This window comes from Miscanthus floridulus, chromosome 12 (assembly GCF_019320115.1).
Source record: "Miscanthus floridulus cultivar M001 chromosome 12, ASM1932011v1, whole genome shotgun sequence".
Taxonomy (NCBI): Eukaryota; Viridiplantae; Streptophyta; class Magnoliopsida; order Poales; family Poaceae; genus Miscanthus; species Miscanthus floridulus.
The window spans coordinates 36286074-36307880 of NC_089591.1; the positions used below are offsets into that span (position 1 = coordinate 36286074).

At 38.0% G+C, this 21807-nt stretch overlaps 1 long non-coding RNA gene across 1 annotated transcript; it reads right to left on the reverse strand.

The window, feature by feature from the left end:
* Positions 1 to 1040: 1040 nt before the first annotated feature.
* Positions 1041 to 2748, reverse strand: LOC136495364 (uncharacterized). The gene is made up of 3 exons (XR_010768982.1): positions 2716 to 2748; positions 2021 to 2114; positions 1041 to 1636 (listed from the first exon to the last, which is right to left on the reverse strand). It is a non-coding gene; the product is annotated as an uncharacterized lncRNA (long non-coding RNA).
* Positions 2749 to 21807: the final 19059 nt, after the last annotated feature.

Below are 21807 nucleotides of genomic sequence, written 5' to 3' on the forward strand. Positions count from 1 at the left end.
GTGGCTAATTTGTAGGGGCAACTGGTGATTGAGCCGCCCCTATAAATAAGAGGTATTTATACGAGGCTATTTGTAGGGGTGACTCAATCACCAGTCACCCCTACAAATAGCAATATCGGGGGCGGCTGGTGAGTGAGCCACCCCTACAAATCAGACCCATTTGTAGGGGCAGCTCGTATCACCAGCCACCCCTGCTATTCCATTTGTAGGGGCGGCTGGTGTCTGGGCTCCCGAGCACGCCACTGTAGGGGTGGCTCCATCACCAGCCGTCCCTACAAAAAATTCCTTCCATTGCTACAAACCGTTTTTCATGTAGTGACACCAGAGGCTCGATCATAAATTCAGTCTTGAAAAAGATATCAGCAAAGTCGTATTAAGTTGCTGAGCTTAGCACAAAATTTGTTGGGGATACAAAATGCAAAAATATGCCATTGTGACTACTAGGGATGTGTACATCAATGATGCTCTTCTTTCGTCACTGAAGACTCCAAAATCATCACATGTATTATTTTATGACGAATTTGTGACGATATGGTATTCGTCATTGAATGCGCGTCATATTTTACCTACCGTGTCGAAACGTCTATTTTCGTCATAGATGTGTATTTGTTCTATGACGAAATGGCCGTCGTCATAGAAGTGTATTCTTTCTATGACAATCTATTTTCGTCATTGATATAGCCCCTTTTCGTCATGACTTGCCGTCTGTTAGGCGGCCAGACGACGTCTGCCATGCTAGCAGCTGACGTGTCTTGTCCACGTGGCGTGTCCACATTGCAGGTGATGTGTTTGACCACGTGGCAGCTGACATGGCCAGTGATGTGGATGGTCCACGTGTCCAATTTTTATTGGGCCACAAGGCTTGCTATGATAGGTTCTCATTTTCGTCACTGAAGTAAATAGAAATTCATCACAGAATCAATTACCAAATCGTCATAGAAAGATCAGATAATTCATCACAAGTGCACATGCTGATTTCATTACAGAATGCAAATAATACTAGAATGACCAAAAGCTTTCATAAATTAATAGGTCCAGTATTCCAATGACCAACAACTTAATCAATAATTCTAAACTCGGTTCACATAACTCACTAGACATCACATTTGAACTACTAGTTTCATCTCAGTTCACATTAACATCATAGGAAATAATAAAAAGTTGCCAACCACCAGCAACATAAGTTACTACATAAATAAAATCACCAGCAGACCCCTTGCTTAATGAACCAGCAGCTACGAGCAACGCTCATGTCGAAGAAGCATTGTTGATGGCCAAGATACGCTTGAGCAGCGCATTGTTCTCCTCCATTGCCTTGTTGCTTATCTCTATCAGCTTCTTGTACTCCTCCATCTCCTTTTGTGTCCTTGCCAGCTTTTCCTTAGCTTCTTCACTTCTCTTCCTGAGTTCATCGATTTCACCTTGTACAGCAGCCGTAGCTTTAGCTGCTAGTTGCTCCCGAAGCTCGCTTTCATTTTACGATGATGATTTGGAGGATGGCACTAGTTTGATGCCAACACTCTTCAGGAAAAGGTTTGAGCTAGTTCTAGGAGAGCACCTAGGACACAACCTGCACACTGGACACTGCTGTCTCACCTTCAGCAACAGGTTCTGTCCTCAAAGCTTCCATATTTGACTGAAACAGCAATGACCCATCATTAGTTGATACTTATTGCATTAATTTGAGGAGGAAATATCACACAAGATGTATTTTAAAAAATAAAAACCTATGCTGCATTGATAGAAACTAACGTCAAAAAACCACCGTCACAAATTTATCACATGTCATTTCATATAGGAAGCAAAAGATATCATTAATCCACCATATACGAAGCAACATATCTCATTAATCCACCATACATTTTATATAAGTCAGCTATATACAAAACTGATGGCTATAAGAACAACTATGTCTAGACATCGAGCGACATATAAGAACTGATTCCAATATATTGAGGGACCGAAAAAATGGTGAGAAGTAACAGCTAGCACAACTTAAGTCTTAGATTTTAGGGTGTACCATTATTTTCCACACACATCACAGGGGGAAGCTTGTTCAGCTGCTTCAGCTGTGCTTCTTCCACAATGCATGACCACTTGGACATGTTAGTCTCCTGCATAAAAATATTGTAGGACACAAGGCTGCATTAACTAACTGTGGCGATCATGTGAGGAAAATAAAAATAAAAATAAGCATTAACTAACTACAGGTCGCGTTCTGACCAAATCTTCCTTCTTAAAACACTTATGTACTATCTAGATGGTTAGTTAAGATGTGCATATATGAATATATCTGCTACCAGCAGTACTTAATTTCATTATCCACACTCAGTCAACAGATGCTTAAGATTGAATGGTTACTCTTCCAAGATCAGTTGATACTAATGGAATCTGACAACTCAAAGTAAACATGGAACATTATCCTAGGCAGCATTGTAGCATATAAATAAAGCCAATGCTTTGCAAATATTTCAGATGCATTGATCTGAAGCTTTCATACCAGAGCTAACTATTGTGGTAGCACTAGAATAGAAACCATTGAACATCACACGTTCCTAGCTAACTAAAAATGGGATTGTACCATGAACAGACAACAATAGCATTTATAAATTATTTACAAGCCATGAAACTATTAGAAAGTATCAACTGATCTTGTATATTTGCATAACACAGTAAGAAAGTTGAAACAACAACTCATTGGTTTTGGCTTCTTACAATGTAGAGATCAAGGTAATCCAGCTGTAATCCTTGAGTGTGTTCTGAAGTGCTGACCTGAACCTTATCAGGAACCAACTCTGTGCACCTAAAGTTGTCAAATATTGATCACATTTTGCATTTGGAGTGTTAATTGATGACATTTTGGTATTCAGTCGATTACTAGTTTTGTACTTCCGAAGAGACTAGCATCGCCATTCACCTAAAGTTTCAGCTATAATGATTATCAACCAAATGGCATAGTGAGAGTACAAGGATGTGCATTACAGTACCTCGGAATGGAAGGAAGCAAGTGCGCATAGGGGAGGACGAGGAAAGCTCGAGTGCTACCACCGCCCGCCTTGCGCTGACGATGGATCTAGCTCGTGCGCCGCCGGATGCATAGTGGCCCGCTGCTCATGCACGAGGCTGCCGCCATGCTCGGGCGCCGCCACCTCCCGCCTCGTGCCAGTGCCTGGATTCGGCATAGCCCTTACCGTGCGCCACCGAATCCTGTCCGTGGTGGATCCATCTACCTCCCTCTCCTGCCACTGGCACGACGGTCAGGGGGCTCTGGCTGCCTCCGCTCTATTCATCAAGTAGGGCCGACGCATCCTGCTGGACTCCAGTTCTTGCTGACCGTGAGGGAGAGGTGAGTGTGGCACAGTGCAGGATTAGACCATTGGGGGCAGCAGCTGGCGGCTGGTGGACAGGAGGAATCGAGGAAGCCGCTCTGCTGTGGCTCTGCGTCTCACGATGGGGAGAAGAGAGAAAGGAGGCGTAGGAGAGGGGTGGTGGTCTGGTGGTGGTGGAGTACAGGAAGAGGGTAGGGTTTCGTTGGTTTTATATGAAGTATAGCGTATATGGACCAGTCCCTTTTGAGATCTAACTGGCTGAGAGAGAGGGGTCTTGATTTGGGCTGAACCTGAGCATCATTTTAAGGCCCAACATGTCTCATATTTTTTCCATTTTAATCATCACAATTAAATCATAATAACTATGATTTACATGATACTTATGTGTTCAACATAATTTTTACATTAACTAGACTAGCTAAGAGGTGTTGTCTAGGATTGTCAAGGGTTTTTGAAGTTATTTGCTATTTCTTAAGGTTTAAGTCATTTACTGCACGATTTTGTAAATTAACTCCAACTTAAACTACATGTCATGTCAAACAACGTCTCAAAAGACAAAAATATATATATGAATACATGTTTTATTTGAGCTCACATCCTGAAAATTGGTGGAAATGAAGTGTTTCATTAGGGATACTGGAACTTGTATTTTGGTGGCTCCCACGAAAAAAGGTAATAATAACGTAAAGTAGTTCGAAATAGTTAAAATTAAAACTATTAAAATAATTTTGAGACACCAAATAATCTTAAATGAAAATTTGATAAGCATCAAAGTTGTAGAGGTCATTAAGATCTACAACTTTTATTTTGGTCATCTTGTCATTTGACAAAATTTGAACCTTTCAAATTTGAAATTTTAAAAAATGACAAGTTCGAACCTAAAATTTGAGACCCAAAATGATTTCAACATAAAAAGTGATGAATACTAAAGTTGTTCAACTCATTATTATCTACAACTTTTATTTTAGTCATCTTGTCATTTGACAAAATTTGAACCTTTCAAATTTAAAATTTTGAAAAACGACAAGTTCGAACCAAAATTTGAGACCCAAATTGATTTCAACATAAAAAGTGATGAATACCAAAGTTGTTCAACTCATGAATATCTACAACTTTAATTTTGGTCATTTCTTCATTTGACAAAATTTGAACCTTTCAAATTTGAACTTTTGAAAAATGACAAGTTGGAACCAAAATTTGAGACCCAAATTGATTTCAACATAAAAAGTGATGAATACCAAAGTTGTTCAACTCATGAATATCTACAACTTTTATTTTGGTCATTTCTTCATTTGACAAATTTTTAGCACACATTGTTCACTAATCTTACACATGTCTCATGTAGTTTATAAAACCTTATGAGAGATGTATCACATTTGTGAACAAATGTCGTTACCACTTTATCATATGAAGAAATGACCAATACAAAAGTTGTAGATCTTGATGAGTTATTCAACTTTGGTATTTATCACTTTTTCAGCTGAAATCATTTGGGTAACCAAAATCTTGTCTGAAAGTTGCATTTTTTTTAAATTCAAAATTTAAATTGCTCAAACTTTTCATATGTATATATTGACAAAACAAACAAAATAAATTGATAGATAATGATTTTAGAAAATTTTACGAAAAAAATCATCAGATTTGGAGTTAGTATGAGAAGGAAAAACTAGTTACAAAGTTGACCCACACATTAAAAAAAATCACACTGTTCACTAAGATCATGTAAGGATCATCTAGAATAGTGTGATTTCTCTTTTTAATTTGTGGGTAAACTTTATAACTAGTTGTTCTCTCTCATACTAACTCCAAATGTGATGGGTTTTTTTTTTCTAAAAATTTCTAAAATCATGCTTCAGCATTTAAGTTTGATCAAACTTGGATGTGACAATGTTTTACACATTTTCAAATTTGAAATTTGAATTTTGACAAGTTCAAACCAAAGTTTCAAACCCTAAATGATTTCATATGCAAAAGTGATGAATACAAAAGTTGTTCAACTCATCAAGATCTACAACTTTTATTTTGGTCATCTTGTCATTTGACAAAATTTAAACCTTTCAAATTTGAAATTTTAAAAAATGACAAGTTCGAATCAAAATTTGAGACCCAAAATGATTTCAACATAAAAAGTGATGAATACCAAAGTTGGTCAACTCATTAATATCTACAACTTTTATTTTAGTCATCTTGTCATTTGACAAAATTTGAACCTTTCAAGTTGGAATTTTTGAAAAACAACAAGTTCAAACCAAAATTTGAGACCCAAAATGATTTCAACATAAAAAGTGGATGAATACCAAAGTTGTTCAACTAATTAATATCTACAACTTTTATTTTAGTCATCTTGTCATTTGACAAAATTTGAACCTTTCAAATTTGAAATTTTAAAAAATGAAGTTCAAACCAAAATTTGAGACCCAAATTGATTTCAACATAAAAAGCGATGAATACCAAAGTTTTTCAACTCATGAATATATACAACTTTTATTTTGTTCATTTCTTCATTTGACAAATTCTTAGCACACATTGATCACTAACCTTACACATGTCTCATATAGTTTATAAAACCTTGTGAGAGATGTGTCACATTTGTGAACAATGTCGTTACCACTTTATCATATGAAGAAATGACCAATACAAAAGTTGTAGATCTTGATGAGTTATTCAACTTTGGTATTTATCACTTTTTCAGCTGAAATCATTTGGGGAACCAAAATCTTGTCTGAAGTTGCATTTTTTTTAATTCAAAATTTAAATTGCTCAAACTTTTCATATGTATATATTGACAAAACCAACAAAATAAATTGATAGAGAATGATTTTATAAAATTTTAGGAAAGAAATCATCAATTATCATATTATACGTTTACAAATAGAAAAACATGCATGCCTTTATCACAAAACGGCGAGTGCTCCAGTGGTAACGCACCAACATGTCTAGCAGCAGGTCGCGGGTTTGAATCTCCCTGCGTGCACTATTTTTTGGCAAAAAAAAGGGAGGCAGAAGGATGCAGGTCCACCTGGACCGTGTGGGCCACGCTGCCCCACTTGTTCACTGCCACGTCCTCAGGCCAAGACCCGCTGGTGGGACCGCATCGCCACGTCTTCGAGGTTGGACCCAATGGTGGGACCACGTCGCCACGTCCTCGAGGTGGGACCTGCTGGTGGGACCATGGCGCCATGTCCTCGAGGTGGTACACGAGCCAAATGATCTATGACGATTTAGTTTTGTTGTTTTATGACGATTCTTTTGTTTTCGTCATTATTCTTCGTGCCAAAGCTCCGTCACTTGTTACTTATGATGAAGCTGGAAATTTCGTCATAGAAAGTGCTTGTTCTGTGACGAAATTTGTAAGCGTCACGACTGAATCGTCATTGATGAACACATTTCTAGTAGTGTGTCTAATATGCCAAATATCTTTTTTAACAGACAGAACACACTGTCACGCGAGGCGGTGTAGATCTCTATGGGCATGCTCTCCTCCTTAGCAGCTCAGTTCCTTCGTGGAAGGGTGGCTAGAGATCGTTTTGCAAGCTAGGTAAGGAATGATGAATGACTCCAACCCATAAGAAGTGTTTGCATCAGCTCCAACAAAGGTGTCATGTTTTTGCCACAAAGGGTGCTCTATTGCATGCAGCACCATACTCCTGATTTGATGTGAGTGAAGATAATTTTCTTGCAACCATAAACCTTGTAGCCAATTTCACAACTACAAAAAGATTTGTAGTAACGCCCTCCCTTTTTTTGTAGGGACGGCTCTATATTGAGCCGGCCCTACAAATAATGCACAAACGAGCCGCTCCTATAAATTTATTTGTAGGGGCTGCTAGGTGTTATCAGCCGCCCCTACAACTGGTATTATCAGCCGCACCTATATATGGCTCTATTTGTAGGGGTGGCCCTATATCCCGCCACCCCTACAAATCGGATTTGTAGGAGCGGGCCGAATAGTTAAAATTAAGCACTAAAATTTGAATTTTTTCAAACGATTTCGGATGAAGAAATGATCAAAATAAAAGTTGTAGATCTCAAAAAGTTATGAAACTTTGTTGTTTACAACTTTTTCATTTGAAATCATTTAGTGCTTCAATATGCTGTTTGAAATTCAATTTTAAAATTATCGAAGAACTCTGATTTCTTTTTTTAATCTCTAGCTAAAACTTGTAACTAGTATTTCTCCCTCATACTAACTTCAAGTTTGATGGTTTTTTCATAAAATTTTCTAAAATCATGCTCTATCAGTTTATTGTGTTGTTACAGCTATTATTTTATCCATCTTTATATGACTGTGCTTTATCTATTTGAATTTTGAATTTTAAAAAATGGTAACTTCAAACATCATTTTGAAACTATTAAATGATTTCAGCTAAAAAAATCCTGAGCATAAAAGTTATAGAACTCATCAAGATATACAACTTTTATTTTGGATTATTTCTTCATCAGATGAGGCGGTAGTAACATTGTTCACTAAAATTTACATATCTCTCTTATAGTTTCAGATATATGTAATTTTGTAAACAATGTTACTACCACTATGTCGAATTAATAAATGATCAAATGACCAAAATAAAAGTTGTAGACCTCGAAAAGTTATAAAACTTTGTAGTTGACAACTTTTTTATTTGAAATCATCTTGTCAAGAAAAACTACGTTTGGAATTTCTTAAATTTGAAATTTGGATTTTTCAAATGACCTCGAATGGAGAAACACTCAAAATGAAAGTTGTAGATCTCGAAAAGTTATGAAACTTTCTAGTTGACAATTTTTCATTTGAAATCATCTTGTCAAGAAAAACTACATATGAATTTGCAAAAAATTGAAATCTAATTTTTTAAACGACCTCGGATGGACAAACAGCAAAAACGAAAGTTGTAGATCTCAAAAAGTTATGAAACTTTATAGTTCACATTTTTTGATTTAAAATCATATTGTCAAGGAAAACTACGTTTGAATTTTTCAAATTTATAATTCAAATTTTATAAATGACCTCGGATGGAGAAACTATCAAAATGACATTATGAAACTTTGTAGTTGAAATTTTTTTCATTTAAATTCGTTTAGGGCCTCAAACAATCAATTTAAACTCGATTTAGGCATAATATGTGAGGAACCAAAATCCAATATAGACATAAGTGAGTGTGAGATATAGTGGTAGAGGAGGGTACACGCGAAGGGGAGGTTGTGGGTTCGAATCCCTACCGCCGCGAAGCGCGCGATTTTTGCGCGAAAAATGCCACGACTTGAATTCGAAGTTTTTTTTTTGAAAAATGCCGCGACTTGAATGTGCGAAAAATGTCCGGTGGGGGCCTCTCCAGGTTAATTTTTTCACTACTTCAGTAAGCATTTGTAGGGGCGGCTGACGATGGTTTGTAGAGGCGGTTTTGCCAGCCGCCCCTACCACACCGTCTCTACAAATCAAGGGTTTGTAGGGGCGGTTCCCAAGTCGCCCCTATAAATTGATTTGTAGAGGCGGCTTATGTCACCGGCTGCCCCTACAACTGTATTTATAGGGACGGTTGGTAACACCAGCCGCCTCTACAAAAATATTTTGTAGAGGTGGTTGTAACACTAGCTGTCCTTATAATTCCTATTTGTAGGGGCGGTTCACTCTAGAACCGCCCCTATAGTATATTTTCACACCAAAAAAATTTTGAAATTTAAAAATGACCAGAACATATATATATAATATAATTCACAATGATATTATATCAGCAACTAATTGATAAGAAGATATATGCATTACAAAACCATAATAATTTAAATTACTTCATTACAATCCCATTCATTACAAACACATAATAGTTTAAATTTGTTCATTAAAAACCACAATAATTTAGATTAGTTCTTTATTACAACTAACAGTAATTTAACTTCCTAGAATTTTCTAACGTCGTACCATATACTCGGAGAAGTGCAGATCATTCATTTCATATGCCAAAATGTCACTGATGTAGCGCAATGTATTTACTAGTACACTCTCCCTTGCTTCACAAGATCAGTTCATAAGGTCTAATGACGACGATCAGCATTGGTCGAGAATCTTCACTCCTAGTCACAAGATTTTTTTCCTGGATTCCCTTTGAAGTGAGAACAGGGCCACCATATTCTCATTTATAACGACCTAAGTGATACATGGCCTGGTTTAAAATGTCTTCAAAGCTATAACTTACGTATGTTATATCGTTCTCCTGAATCTGTAAGTGTTAGAAAAAATGTGGTTATCAGACCCATGTATATATATATAGACATAACAATTAATCTAGATATAAGTTACAAGACTGACCACATCATTCATGTTGTCCTCAGCAAGCTGTGCACAAAATAGTCCAATATCATGGTGGAGGCCCACATTCAGAGTAGCAATCCTCATGCAGGAGTATGTAGGAATATTGTACCCAATATTTTGAAGTGCCCTTAAACATGCTTGCACATCATATTTTTGGCGTAGTAATGTCATGAGGTTGACCGCTGCTCGTCCTATCGATGTATAAAACCATACCTTGTTGGTTACCCGCCCTAGCGAGAATAGAAAAGCCAATTCGGCATTGCTTGAGTTGACCATCTATAGGGAATGTACCAATATTGAGGAAATCAACCTCAAAATTTGAGAGTGTCTCTCTAAACCATGGTATAGGATGAATTATCTACATTTAAGAATTATATATATCAGAACAAAATATCTATAGAGGTGTCTTAAAAACATGTTACTTACTATGCTTGGATATGGGTGGTTTGCCCTCCCTAATGCTGGTTGAAAGCCCATATCATACATATAATTATTTGGTAGATCCAGCAAAGAGGAGTTCGGCCATATCTTCTCCTAAATTTATATCAAGGAAAACAATTATAGTAGAGGAATAGGAGAGGAGAGGAGTAGGAAGAAGTAGGAGTAGAGGACAGGAGAGGAGAAGAGTAGAAGTAGTAGGACTAGGAGAGGAGGGTCTACAAAGCAGCATCAGTATTATTAATAGATAATGTTGCATTACAACCAAAATATCGCTGCCAACATAAATTAGTGTTATCCAAACTAATAGGCCTCAGACACCATAATTAAATCATCATACAATTGTGTTATCCAACTACATCGGCCGTCTAATTGTGTCATCACAAGCCTAAGTATTGCAGTTGCATTGGCAGCTCATGGAAAGCCTCATCTAAAGTCCAAACACCATCACCAACAGACTAATAATCACCACATTCTTGCAAGAACCACTCTTACCACTCTGAGGGGAATGCTTTCACCACAATCAGTTGAGACCAGATTAGGGGAGGTAGTTGCTGCTCCAACATAGGACATTGAAATCTCTAAGTGTATGGTCATAATTGTTGTACTTCTTGTGTATAGCATTTTTGAACCCAAGCACATGTTCACTAGCCTCATGCCAATACATATAAATCCTAAGTTTCTTCCCGTTGAAAACAACATACCAAGAGTCCATTTCCTAGTGGAAATGAAGAAAATAGCCATCAATTAAGTTCAAACTAACTTACAAAACGAGTAGTAATAGTAGTAGTAGAGGTAGAGGCCTCAGAAACATGACAAACATCATTTGATAAAGAACTTAGAGCATAAATGCATCATAAACACAGTGAGCATATATAAAAAACAGTGAGCATATAGAAAAAGATAGTATGGCTGCTGGTAATGATGCCAAGTTCCTCATAAGTTCTTGATCATCAGCTCATATTCCATATAATGTATGGACGTTGACAATTTCATCATCGACAAAACAAAGAGAGGAGTGGAGAGGAGAGATTTGGCAAAAAAAAAAAAGCAACAGCTGCTTAACAAACATAGAGCAGCAGCTGATGGCAAAAATAGCCAAAAACTAGAGCTGCAATTGTAAGCAGCCAAGTACAATCATATTACCCTTGTACCATGCATATTGAAATGAAAAAATAAAATAAATTACTGAAATTACAAACTGAAATAAATGACTGAAAGAAAACTGGAACTGTATAGAACAAGATATACATAGAAACTAATAAATAGAAGCTAAAAACTAGAGAAAAAAAGCTTAAACTGATTTAACCATTCCCCAGTTGGAAAATTGCAAGCAGCCAAGTACAATCATAATACCCTCTAATGAAAATAGAGCATGCTTTGAAGCTAATAATTATAACATCAAAACTCAGAGAAAAATGAAAGAAAACTAAAACTAAAAGCGAAAAAACTAAAAACTGAAGTAAAAAACTGAATCTCAAAACTCGTATATAAACTAAAACTGAACTGACGATGGAAAGATAACAGAGAAGTGATGTTTTTTCCTTCTAATACTCATCGGATTACTTGCACAAATCAATTACAATAGGTGATAAGTAGTGCATGTTCACTTACTAAAATATATATGTGATATATGAACAATTATCACCCTTTTTTGTAATGCTAGCATCAAAAAATAAAATATATCTATTGTTGAAAAATGAATCGAGCCAGCTATTGTTATAGGTGGATGTAAAGTCTCAAATGGTGCTTGTTGCGAAGACCAATAAATCAGGCTCTGATGAAGGACAAGTGACAGAACCCACAGTAGCTCAGAATGACAATGCAGCTTTAAAAAATGCAAGGAGCTTCGATCCTGTTGAAGGCGATGAATTCTGTGACATACTAAGAATGCCCAGACTGGTGCATGATGGGAGTAATTCTGCCAGTGAAGAAACAAACCACAGTGCAAAAATATCACTATCGGCTATACAGTAGGCTGCTGTACTTGCACAATGCTTGCATGTGGGCCGGAGGATATGTCTGTTTTAAATGAGAGTTCTGGTTTAGTTGTTTTTCACATATATGCATGGAGAATAAAGTAGCTCCTTTAGTAATAGCATTTAGTTTATTTTGATCATGCGAAGGCATTGAGAATTCTGAATTAAAAGTGTCAGACATTTTTTTTTTGCATGGAGGAATTTTAGATTCCAAATGAAAAAAGTTTGTTTAGTAGATGGCATTGAAAATCAAGCCGTCATAGTTTGACATGCCATTTCAGTTTTTATTTGTGTGCGGACCATTTCTTTTTACTTAATATTACATACTCCCTCACACAAAAGTATGAAGTAGATCTTATCTTAGCACATGAACCCAGAAGGCATAAAATATTACTGGACTACCCTAATTCGTGTCTCTTACAATGTTGAATGCATGCATATGTGGATGCAAAGTGATAGATTAGTGTTCATTAACAGTACATAGAAGATTACAATAATACCCTTGACTATTATACCTTAACAGTACGTAGGAGACATCACATCTTTTACATTGGAAGGTGAAATAAGCCTAACATTTATGGACAAAACCATTATTCAAACTACAGACCTTGTCTTTTTGGAGAGAGGATACAATTTTTTGAAGTACTACAGTATTTTTCCATGCTATGTGTTTAACTGGATTTTAGTATATAATGTAAGAAGGGACAGCTAAGAGACCGGCTACTAGGAATACCCGCATAAAAAGCCTACTAGCAAACAAACCATCATCTAACTGAGGAGTGTATCTCTAAGCCAGAACACAACCAGCGACTAAGCATCGAGGCTAGAAAGATCATTGCAGAAGTATAATTGCAACAGAAACAAAATAAGACTTCAGTAAAGTTGTACTTCTATATATACATAGTAATATACATGCACGAATTGAAAAGCGACCAGTTTTCGTTCACCACAGCAATGGAAGGTGTAAAAAAAGTGAGTGCAGACGGAGTTGTAAATGGTGATTAAAATTTATCATGTCTTCAAAGTCGGATAACCAGTGCGCCAGCCTTTTCGTCCCTCGTAATCTCTGCATCGATCAGTTACTGTATAGATTATGTTAAGCTACTAAATTCTCAAATCAATCGCTAATAAATGATAAGTGCCGCCGTACACTGCTACACTGTGCATTCACTCCTGAGAACATGTGGCAAGTGCTTACTAATAATAATTTAATTAGTTTACAGTTAGGCGAAAAGGAATTGTCACTATCGTCCTACACTAAATGCGCGGATGCGTACGAGCGGGACACACACACCGCAGAAATGCAATGTTCTCTGCAGATAGCCTATGATTTGTACAATTGTACTACTGAGTGTTATGAAATGAAATCCCACATGATGAAATCTTTAAACGCCAGGTTAGTGCCTACCTACTCTACAATGTCATTTAATGATGAATGGCAGACAGAAGTTACACTCAACTACTATTCCAGAAGGATGATTTTACAGTGCTCTCCATCTTACAAATTGGAGCCCAACACAAGATAACCGTAGCTGCAGGCTGTACGTAGAGGGCACTAGAATAGATTACCAGTATCACAGTACTCAAACCATTAGGAGCTGTTACTACTGGAAGTCAATTCCTTGAGCCTGATGGTAATAGCTTATTGTTTTCTTCATGCAATTATAATACATTTGGCCTTTCTCCAATTTCTTATACACCACTTATTTAGGTTTATTTCCCAATCACATTCCCAACCCTGAGGACAAAACTGCAATGATGTCTATTACACAAGCAGTTCTTCATAACAAGGCAAACTTAGGCATCATATTTGTTTCCCAATTTGCAGTTGCTATACCTTACCAATTTTCCAAGCATGCAATGAGCATTTACGCAAATAAGCACACAAGCATTGACAAACCAAGGCAATGCACATTGGGTAAAGCATAAGGAACAAGTGATCGAGCAGGAAGCTGCAAGCAGCGATCAGCAGTGGTGGTGGATCCGAACCTGTCAGGTGTAGGGGAAGCTGTGGAGGAGCGCGGACAGCGGTGGAGGTGCGCGGATGCCGGAGAGCACGGGCAGCCGGGCCGCCCGCCTTTGGAGGTGTGCGGACGTTGGACCATAATGGGCACCAGGGGCTGCTAGCTGGGGAGGGAGTGTGGACACTAGGGAAGGAGCACGGACGCCGGAGAGCTCGGGCACCGTGGCCGCTCGCTGGGGGAGGGAGCACGGACGCCGGAGCGCACGAGCACCTCCAGGCCCGCGACACCTCAAGGTCGGAAACGAGGCAGCGGCGGACCGGGTCGTGGATGTGGACGGCACGGCCACAAACCCTAATTTGCTTGGTGGCCCAGGGGATGGAGCAGGTTGGCGGAGCTCGAGGTCGGAGATGGGGAGGAGGCGGTGGGTCGGTCGACCGGGGGCTCTAAAACCCTAGCCACCGTGGAGATAGGGCGCGCGGCGTCGTGGCGGCCTAGGGATGTCGAGCTGTGGCCTAAGGGTGCGGAGAGGGGGCGCTGGCGTCGGGTGATGTCCGGGAGGCGGCGGCGGCGGGGCGCCGGTGAAAAATTAGCATCCTGACGACGTCGGGAGGAAGAAGAGAGCGCCCAACATTTATGAAATTTCGGCCCCGAGCACCCATGCTTATATACCCAGGTTGATTTGTAGGGGCGGCTTAAAACACCAGCCGCTTCTACAAATATTTTCCATTTTATTAAATTATTAATTCTATATTGTTTATATCACAAAAACATAAAGTAAATGTATATAATATTTTGTATTATTTTATATATGCACAAATATATATAAAAACAATTTGTTGATATTCAAAACAATATATAAAACAAAAAAAATCAAAAATTAAAAAATTTAAATTTCAAAACTTCGACTACAATTTTAGGATATTAAATGACCTAAAATGAAAATGTTGTAAACATAAAAGTGTATAACTTTTATTTTGATCATCTTTTCATGTCATGAACTTTGAATGATTCAAAATTTGAATTTCCAAAAATAACAACTTCAAACAAGATTTTGAAATATTAATGATTTCAGCTGAAAAACTCATGAATACCAAAGTTGTAGAACTCATCAAGATGTACAACTTATATTTTGGTCATCTTTTCATTTGACCAAATTTGAACGGTTTAAATTTTGAATTTCAATAAATATCAACTTGAAATAAGATTTTGAAACATTAAATCATTTTAAATAAGAAAGTCATGAACATAAAAGTTGTTGAACACATCACTATCTACAACTTTTATTTTGGTTATCTTTTCATTTGACAAAATTTGAACAGTTCAAATTTGAATTTCAATAAATAGCAACTTCAAACAAGATTTTGAAACCTTAAATGATTTCAACTACAAAAGTCGTGAACATAAAAGTTGTTGAACTCATCAATATCTACAACTTTTATTTTAGGTCACTTCTTCATTTAACAAAGTATTAGTAAACATTGTTCATAAATTCACATATCACTCATAATTTTCATGAACTTATGAGAGACATGTTGATTTATGAACAATGTTTACTATCATTTTGTCAGATAAAGAAATAACCAAAATAAAAGTTGTAGATCTTGATGAACTATACATCTTTGGTATTCATCACTTTTTCAGCTAGAATCATTTGGTGTTTCAAAATCTTGTTAGAACTTGTTATTTTTTTTAAATTTGAAAATTTGAATTGCTCAAATTTTGTCAAACGAAAAGAATGATCAAATCAACACAGTAACTTCATAGGGCATATTTTTAGAAAATTTAAGGAAAAAAATCATCACATTTGGAGTTAGTATGAGGGAGAAAGACTAGTTACAAATTCTACCTAGAGATTAGAAAGAAAAATCACAACTGTTCATGATGATCAATGATGAACAACGTGTGATTTCCCTTTTTAATTTATGGTTGAAACTTGTAACTAGTTTTTCTCCATCATACTAACTCCAAATGTGATGGTTTTTTCCCTAAAATTTTCTAAAATCATGCTCTATCATTTTAGTTTGGTCATCTATCTTTGTCACTAATTTTGGACAATTCAAATTTTGAATTTTAGAAAATAACAACTTCAAACCTACTTTTCAACCATTAAATGATTTCAGCTGTTAAGGTGATGAATATAAAAGTTGTATAACTCGTCAAGATCTTCAACTTTTATTTTGTTCATTTCTTTATTTCATAAAGTGCTAAGTGCTTGTTTTAAGTGTTTCAATAGTAGTTCGAACATGTTGCAGTAGTAATAAGTGCCTGTTTTAAGTGTCTGCATGTTACAGCTGTTTTAGTAGTAATAGAGTAGATGTTTCAATAGGTTCATCTAGATGTTGCAAAGGGTAGTCTCACACACATGCATAAATGTAGTCTCACACACATACATAAATATATGGTCTCACACATATACATAAATACATAGTCTCACACACATGCATAAATGAAGTCTTACAAACACACACACTTACACAAATACTACACGTTCAACAACTAGCTAGCTCTCTGTAACAACTTTTCCCTAGACACCTTTTCATTTCCATGGCAATATGTCTTTGGGCAGGTTCTTTTCCACAACACTGATCTTCTTAGGAAAATATGTGAATAGCAGGTATCTCATTGTAGTTATTGTAAGCTTCAACATCGTCCACGCCATCAACTTTGATAATGTGCTATTTTCTAGAGGCAACCACGTACTTTGTCTTCTTCTTCGGGGGGGGGGTTACTTTATGGGTCAGGCATATAGAAAACTTATGCGACACGTGAAGTGAGCACCCAAGGGTCATCTTGGTAGCCTAGATTCTCGAGGTCTAGGACTCTCAATCTGATCTCATCTAGCGGCATCGAAATTCGGGCCACCAGTTATATACCTTCCATAGTCAAGTTCTCATATCTCTTCAATGATGCCAAAGTATTGGATCTTTCACCCCACTCCATCGAGACCTTCTATTCGAACGCCGCTGTTTTGGTTCACATATTTACTATCCTTTGCATGGGTATAGTACATGTACCCATTGATGTCATAAGCTTTCTAAGATGTCACTTGTCTCGATGGCCCCTCCACCAACCTACTGATGGTAATAGAGTCTATGGTTTTTTCAAGCGGTATGTTTTGGTCCTTCAACCATATAGTTAGTCGTTGCTTGTGCTGTTTCATGACCCAATCATCTGAACGACCATTTCTCTCCGTCATAATGATAGCCAAGTGTTCATCAATGTACGATTGCATTAGTTGTGTACTCTGCAAGACACTGTAATGCGCCCGACTCACTTCTTTGTAATCATGGTCGATGAACACTTTTCTACCACTAGTGCCCTTCCCAGCCAGCCTACCCTTGTCACGAGAATTAGGTTTACCAATCCCTTTCTGTACTTTTAGGTACTCTTGACAACACTCGACGACTTCTTCAGTACTATAACCCTCTATCATGGAGCCCTCTGGGTATACTCGATTATGCATGTATTGGCTTAGAACCGACATGAACCACTTGTAGGACCACATTTCATGTAAGCAGAAAGGGCCCAGTGCCTGTATCTGATGAACCATGTGAATCATGAGATGTGGCATTATATCAAAAAAAGCAGTAGGTAAACACATCTCTAGTTGGTTTTGTGTCTCCACCACAAATTCATGTAGGTCACTTAGCTCTTTCTTGCTAATCGTCTTCTGTGAGATCTTCGAAAAGAAGTAGCACATGCAGGGAGATAGCCATTTTCAAGAACTCTGGCTTTATAGCCCTGATTGCAATAGGTAGAAACACTTTCAGCATCACATGACAATCGTGAGCCTTGCAGTGTGTTATTGATAAGTCCTTCATCAACACTAGCTTCTTCACATTCATTGAAAACCCAGTCGAGACTTTGACCCCCTCAGAAAAGTACATATAGCTCTCTTCTCTTATGGTGTTAGGTTGAAGCACGCCAAGGGCAGAGTGTATTTTCCATTAGCCTCAGGTACCGGGTGAAGCTGTGGCATCATATTTAGCTGCAACATGTCTTTCCAGTGATTTTAGACCATCCTTTGACTTGCCTGTGTCCATCAATGTAGGAATGAGACTCTCAAAGACATTCTTCTGCATGTGCATAGCATCAATGGCATGGGGGACCTCCAAGTCTGGCCAATAAGGCAGATACTGAAAGAAGATCGATTGTTTCTTGAAAGGTATGCCTTCGACAGGAGGTGTGCTTATATCTCTATTCAGTCCCATCCGGATTCTTCTTTCCATAGACGACGCGTATGTTTTTCACCATTCTATACACGTGTTCTCCATTATGATGTCTCTCCAAAGGGGTTCAATCTCTGAGGTGTTGTCATAAAACCTAAAGAATAATTTGCTACGGTACTTGTGACTTGTCTTTAGGAAGCGCCGGTTCCTTAGGTAAACTATCTTGTTGGATGCATCCAGGAAACACCCATGTAGTACCATCTAAGCAAACTAAACATCCCGTCTTCCCTTTGATCTGTCCAGACAAAGCAAACAGCGTAGGGGTAATCATTGGTAGCAATAAATATTATTGCTCTGCATATGAAGTCCTCCTTTCGTAACCAATGCCTGGTTGTTTAGGGCCAAAAATAAGAATAGTGAGGAGAAGGTACTTTTTCTTCTGATGCAACCACGCTGGGATGTTGTACATGGTCAAGATCACTAGGACAAGTGTTGTGGTTGCTCATCCTCTCATTGAAGGGATTCATTCTATCGGTGCTTAAGCCAAACCGTACATTGCTTGGGTCATCGCTGAATTCTTTGTGCTTCTCATCGATCCTTTGCCACTGAACTACAATCAACCGAGGTGTGCAATCTTATCATCATCCACCTTGCGCTCATCATCCCACCATAGTCATGAGTGCGGCTTCTTTAGGGTTTAGGAAGATACGTCTCAAGCGGTCGATCACTGGCAGGTACCACATTACCAAGGCAAGAATTCTTCTCTGCTTTGCATCGTTGCCTAATACAGTGTCCTCTTAGGGCTAAGATTCTTGTACCACCTTTTTCGTACCCTTCTTATTCCTCTTTTTTCCCGTGGAGGCTTCGTCCCTACCGTAAAGGTCATTGTTCTTGTATCGGCTTGTCCCACACCAGGGACATTTATCTAGTGACTTGAACGTTTCACCACGAAAAAGGATGTAGTGGTTGGGGTATGCATGGATTTTTTCAACCCCCATTGTGAATGGACTTATGACCTTCTTCGCTTGGTATGTGTTGGCGAGAACTGAGTTTGGTTGTGGCAGCACGTATGATAGGAGACGCAATAGATCATTGAAACTACAGTCTAACCAGCCGTACTTAGCCTTCAGGATGAGTAGCTCAAGCACAAAATGTAGCAATGTCTAATGTGTCGGACAATCCTTTTTCAACACCATACACAGTCTCCTTCGATGCTTTTGTCACCCTTTATAAATTTTCTAGACCTTTCGGGCTCTTTAGTAAAATCTCTGGTCTAAGGGCTCGAATCATGTCCTCCAAATTATCTTCATCCCTGACACGTGCTCCGCCATCATTATTGGCACCACCTTCGTCATTACCATCCCAACTACCAGCATCACCACATTGTTCATTGCCAAACTCGGGATCCATTTGTGCATCAAGCTCTGCTGAATATTGGGACAGAGATTCTAGGGTTTGGTCATCGTATTCCTCCTCATCCTCAGTCGTTAACAATAATCGTTTCACCATGATGAATCCACACTGTGTAGTCCTCAACAAATCCTCGCATAATCAAATGTGATATGATGATAGTCACATCTGTCCCTGCCATACGGTTCTTGCAATCTTTATAGGGACAAATAATCGTATCATTATTATCTGTCAACGTCGTTGCATGCTTCTCTGTGGCTTCAATAAATTTATCCACCTCTTCACGGAAACCTGCCTTGAACCTTAATGAACCATGCATCCAAGAGTTCTTATACTCCATCTTTTACAACAACAAAAAAATATGAAAGGACTACTTATTCAGATATATATAAAAATAAATCAAATTAATAATTACTTGAGAATAATTGTATATACTTCAGATATATATGAATATAAATCAAATATAATTACATGAAGCATACAAACATACCATGGTAGAAGAAAATTAAGCAATGGCCTATTTATCCATAAATAATTAAAATACATATTTGTTGATTACAATAAACAATTTCAAAGACAATAATTAGCACCAATTAATATTTTATCCAATATCTTTTATGCAAACCCTAGTCCAATTTCATCAAACATAAATTTACAAAAACAAAATTAATAAAAAAACCAAACCCTAGATCTAGATCTAGATCTAGATCTATATGCACATGAAACATCCATAAAACTAACTAATTGTTCACTAAAATCAAGAAACATGGACCAAATAAGGGTATGATCTTGTTCCCCTATCTAATTTACCAAAGTACATTCAAAACTTGGGTCTAATTTGCTTCATAAGTAGCTCAAGCACCATAGAAGAGAGAGAAAAGCAAAACTCTAATTACTCACTAACCAATCATTAAAACTTCAAAAAAGTGTGAAATACCATTTTCTTACTTTCTACAACCTCTCCACCAAAATATTTGAGACCAAAACCTTCCCCCATTAGTAGAGCAAGTTTTTAGTAGGTGCCCAAGGCCTCCCTACCTTTTTTTACAGGTTGGAGTGAGTGACCCGAGGAGGAAGAAAGGGTTGTAGGTTTTTATACGTGGGGCATTTATAGGGGCGGCTGCTGATTGAGTCGCCCCTACAAATCGTAACACCGGGGATGGCTGGTGAGTGAGCCGCCCCTACAAATCGACCCATTTGTAGGGGCGGCTCGTATCACCAGCCGCCCCTACTATGCTATTTGTAGGGGCGACTGGTCTCGTGGGTCCCTAGCACGCCCACTGTAAGGGCGGCTCCATCATCAGCCGCCCCTATAAAAAAATTATCCCATTGCTACAAACATTTTTTGTAGTAGTATTTTTTGCTAATTTTTTGGCCTAATTTCATGAATTTTTTCTAAAATTGATTTGTAGAGGTAGCTCTATATCCAACCGCCCCTACAAATCATCAGCCATTTGTAGAAGCCCTAAAAAACCATTTGTAGGAGCCCTAAAAAACCATTTGTAACCCCCCTTCGTAGGGGCAGCTGGCAAAACCGCCCCTACAACGAGTCACCAGCCACCTCTACAAATGGTGGCTGGCTTAGTGTTTCCTTCTTTTTGAACACCATAAAATGTTGGAGAAGGACCATATGGTGGGTTGTTGCATGCCTGGAGCACCAAAGGGGTAGAAGTTATGGAAAAAACACTGATTGAAGCTCTACGAAAACTAAGAATAGCATTAATTGTTGGGGGGAGTGGGAGCTATGGCTAGAATCCTTAGAGAAGTTTGAAGTCTTGATTTGGCCCTGTTTGGTTTCTCTTATAATCCGTTTCTTGATGAAAAAGTGAGAATCCCACCAAATGCTTTCGATTATTTATGGTTCTTTTCATTTGACCACCGCTTTAGAACTTTGAACTAGCATAATTGAGAATCAAAAATCAAAAAAAAATCTCCACGGTATGGTGATTATAATCGAATTGATTATAAGCAGTCCCAAATATAGGAGATTTGAATTCTTCTTTTTGTAAGGATCCATCTCTATGAGTATAATGAGAACCTGATGCATTTGAGGTGGCCTTCTCTTTATTTAGGTAGGCGTGCATCAGGGCATGTAGCCAACGACCTGCTTCAAGAGCAAGTATAATAAGATGTTGTGAGTAGGTTGTTCGCTGAGGTGAAGGAGAAAGAGGATGAGAGAGAAAAGAGGTGGGTTGAAAGTTTATAGCTAGCTGTAGCCTAGCAATCAAGAAA